Genomic DNA, 4,517 nt, shown 5'->3' with positions numbered 1-4,517 from the left:
CACCACAGAGTCACCGCAGTAGACGTTAGATGAGCGCTGTCGCTCCGCGGCACTTGTTTATATTATTTTCTATTGTTTGGGATTGGATGCGATGGGATGGGATGGGGTCGGATGCTATGGGATCGGATCGGGTCCAATGGGATGGCATAGGATGGCATGGGATGGGATGGGATAGAAGAAAATGGGATGGGATGGCATGGGTGGCATGGGGTGGCATGGGATGGGATTGGATGGGATAGGATGAGATGGGATGGGATGTCATGGCATGGCATGGCATGCCATGCGATGGATGGAGGGCTGGCTGGATGGATGCATGGATGGATGGATGGATAGATACAAAGATAGATAGATAGATTTTGGGGTATTTTCCTTTCAACGAAGTGGTCACCAACTGAGCACTTTTTCCCAGCTCACTTATAGAATTGCGCTGTTTGTTTCTTCCCAAAATGTTTTTTGTTTCTGTTTTCTTTTCAGTTGCATGAAATATTTAACTTCAACTGTGTCACTTACATGAAGTTTATTTTTTTACATGAAGTTTATATTTGGTAGTTGTACAGGTATTAAAGTCTGCTAGTACAGTATAACACACAGTACAGGACCACATGCACAGGAGCTAGTAATTTTTCAGCCTAACAATTTTATCCACTTAATTTGTTACTGCATGTTAAATTCTGCCGCAGAGCTATCTTCTAAGGGCAGTGCTTTTTAAACTGGTGAATGGCTCGCCCAAGGGTGAATACAATTATGTTGGGGTGAATGAAAATGGGTGAAAAACATAATAAATATAATAATAGTAAATAATATAATATAATAAGTATAATAATAAATATAAGGAAATTTAGTCGCGGGTGAATGAAATTTTGTGATAAAGACTCCAGCGTGAATGACACTGAAATAGTTTAAGAATTATTTTCTGTAAAGGCACTGTTCTAGGGTATACAAAATGTGGCATTGTTCGCCCAGCCAGCGGGTGTCACTAGCAAAATCGGTTTCGCACGTGATTTAGAACGCATATAATAACTATATTTATTCCCGTTCACATTACCAACATTTTCTATTCACGCAGGCTTTCCAGCGGCCCTAAAATTCCTAAAAATTCCTAAAATTTTGAGCTCGCCCTAAAATTCCTAAAAAAACTAAAAATGTATGCAATTCCTAAAAAAGGGCTAAAATTTTAATCAAATTCCTAAAAAAAAAATTCACAGATATGTTTGGAGTTTCTGGTGATGAGATGATGAACTTTTGGTTTGTAATTATGTCTAATGCAGGTTCTCCAACCATTTTTCATTCTGCGGAATCATTACGATTTCTAGGCCTAATTTCCGCATTCTGCAGGACAAGGTTATATTCCTCATTTCAGTTGCACTGTACAAAATTTGCACTGATTGTTCGCATTGTTCGCTTGGACACATTTTTTTTTTTCAGGCAATTTGTATCTGGCATGTCTACGGTAAATGGAATAGCCTAGTCAGACAGGCGCTGTCTGCAAGGTGTTGCGTGGTTTGTCTGCTAATCAGACAAGGGTTGTAGGGGTCTAGGGTTGAGATAGCGTTATCAGACATGAGAATATGGCCCACAGTATGCCTCAGAATGCAGGAAAATGGCTTAAATATTTCAAATTTTTCTGGGGGGGGCATAGGGGGGCCCCAGACCCCCCTACCACTGGCATGCCTACGGCACGCGGGCCTGCCTGCGGCAGCCAAGGTACATTTCCCCCCCCCATCAATTTCTGAATACGACACTAGTTACTGATCACCGCGGGAACATTTCGCATTTGGAGTCCACAGGGTTGGAGACCCTGCTAATGGATGTTTTCTAGTTATCTTTATACAGAGTAAGTATTGTACAAGACATGCCTAATTTGCATGAAACTTGATGATGTACGGTCGTATCGAGGACTTGGAGGATAGGAATAGCTGGTAGACTGGAGTGGTCACATACCACATAGAACAGTATCTGTAAGTTAACACGTGAGTGGTGATTGAAAGTAAGCTGACTTAAGTTTTATCCTAAAGTTTCGATTCAGTCCCTAAAATTCTAAAATAGCCCTAAAAAAACCTTAATTTCTCCCTAAAATTAGCCCTAAAATTTTGTCGAGGACTGCTGGAAAGCCTGTTCACGGGATCAACATTCTCATTGTCATGGGTATTCCCATAGTTCTTGGTAGGCACAGTATACAGACAATCACAGTACGCGCAACCACATATTTTCGTGCACTTATCAATCTTGTCTCCGGAGTAATAGCCATAGGACAACGTTCCAACCGAGGAGCCAAGTGGTGCGTCTTTGTGTGTCGGCGTATGGCTTTGTATAGGCGTCGGACTGAGGCAGAGAAACTTGAACCATTTGTATCTTATCGGATAGCCACACTCGCAGTTGTGACAGTGGCAGGAGGCACGGCACCACGCTCCTATCTTGCCACTGTTGTGGTTTGTGACCGGGACGCAGACGTGAGAGTGGCCACCGAATTGCAAAGACAGCGCAATCTGAAAAAAACAAGATGTTTGTTTATATATATATATATATATATATATAGTAATATATAAGTTATTTATTTATCTATCTATATATTCAGTGACCGTACATTGGTAAAAGTAGGATATGAGCTTGCAAGATCTACACCGTCATTGCACTACAAAGTGCTAGTTTAAATAAGTGACACATTCATAGCAACACGCGTTACATATCTAATACTGTAACATGAATGCCACAGCAACTGGTGAAAGCAACTGATATACGTACGGGGGAGCAGCACACATACTATTACATATAACCACACTGAGATACTAAAAACCGTATATTGATTACTAAATTTAGGTTAATAATTACTTAATTCCTAATTTCATTACTGCAATAGTCACATTAAGCACTAAGAAAGCTGTCCAGGTAACATAACAACAAATGGCGATTCTACACAGACAATAATAGACAATAGACACAGCTAATTAAGCTGTAACACACACAATACACGTAACAATACATGGCTTTACAACAAGGCAAGTGATACATGCGTTAAAAGTGAGATATACACACAGGAACAAATAAAACAACTAAAATGCTAAAAAATATGATAATGATAGATCAGTCAGAGATTAAAGACAGGAACAGCAATTATGCGTTAAACATTGCAGATTTGTGCTGTCACAGGGGAATAATGCTGCATCTAATAACAAACATCAGCCCAAAAGATAATAATTGGGTCCGCTCTAGGAATATAAGAACACTGCAATCCCATGTGAAAGTTATCTCTAAGATATAAACGATCCTAATAACAATCCTTATACCCACACACACGCGCACGCATGCACGCATGCACACACGATATCTATATAATTATACAGAAAGTGTTAGATGTATAATAACAACATAAATATGGTAGTGTATACAGCGGTTATTTATGACAGTATCAGCAGTGTCATAATATAAATTAGATAGAATAGTTTATCTTATGACATTCCTGATAGTATTTACGTGTATCTGACAAATCGCCCCCCCTCCCTCCCTCCCGCTAGCTGCCGACCTGTATTTGTTACCGAATGGCTAAATTCGTATCAGCTACCGTATCAGCTAAACTCTAACCTCAATAAACTAAAATAACATTGGAATTGTAGTAATGTCATTTGTAAATTTATATGTTCAAATTTGGGGTCTCACACGTTTTGTGCTCTAATGGTCAAAACAAACAAGCAACTGACACATTTTCAAATGTGCTCTTGTGCTTTTTGTAAACTTACGCATGTGAATATCAGGAGAGCGGTCAGGATGTGTCCAGGTTTCATGCTTGTCCAGTTGTTCGCTTGACAGACCACATCTGAATATGTAACATATGAAATATATAAAATATATATGAAATATATAAGACGAAACGTTGTAGCTTTTTCGCGGTGTTCTTAGCGTGCATCCATGCGTGTATGTGTGTATACGCGTGCATCCATGCGCGTATGTGTGTATACGCGTGCATCCATGCGCGTATGTGTGTATGCGCGTGCATTCATGCGCGTATGTGTGTATGCGCGTGCATTCATGCGCGTATGTGTGTATGCGCGTGCATCCATGCGCGTATGTGTGTATGCGCGTGCATCCATGCGCGTATGTGTGTATGCGCGTGCATCCATGCTCGTATGTGTGTATGCGCGTGCATCCATGCGCGTATGTGTGTATGCGCGTGCATCCATGCGCGTATGTGTGTATGTACGTACATCCATGCGCGTATGTGTGTATACGCGTGCATCCATGCGCGTATGTGTGTATGCGCGTGCATCCATGCGCGTATGTGTGTGTACGGGTGCATCCATGTGCGTATGTGTGTATGCGCGTGCATCCATGCGCGTATGTGTGTATACGCATGCATCCATGCGCGTATGTGTGTATACGCGTGCATCCATGCGCGTATGTGTGTATACGCATGCATCCATGCGCGTATGTGTGTATGTGCGTGCATCCATGCGCGTATGTGTGTATACGCATGCATCCATGCGCGTATGTGTGTATGTGCGTGCATCCATGCGCGTATGTGT

General features: G+C 41.4%; 1 long non-coding RNA gene across 3 annotated transcripts in view; it reads right to left on the bottom strand.

The window, feature by feature from the left end:
• Positions 1-2,040: 2,040 nt before the first annotated feature.
• The window catches only part of LOC106806741, a 7,321-nt gene continuing 4,844 nt past the window's right edge, over positions 2,041-4,517 (bottom strand). For all 3 annotated transcript variants that reach the window (XR_001393577.1, XR_001393578.1, XR_001393579.1), the window contains exons 2-3: positions 3,735-3,811; positions 2,041-2,486 (exon numbers count right to left, since the gene is read on the bottom strand). This is a non-coding gene — a long non-coding RNA (uncharacterized LOC106806741). The remainder of the gene's footprint in view (positions 2,487-3,734; positions 3,812-4,517) is intronic.

Source organism: Priapulus caudatus, unplaced genomic scaffold (genome assembly GCF_000485595.1).
Source record: "Priapulus caudatus unplaced genomic scaffold, Priapulus_caudatus-5.0.1 Scaffold177, whole genome shotgun sequence".
Lineage (NCBI taxonomy): Eukaryota > Metazoa > Priapulida > Priapulimorpha > Priapulimorphida > Priapulidae > Priapulus > Priapulus caudatus.
This window is presented reverse-complemented; position numbering and strand designations above follow the sequence as displayed.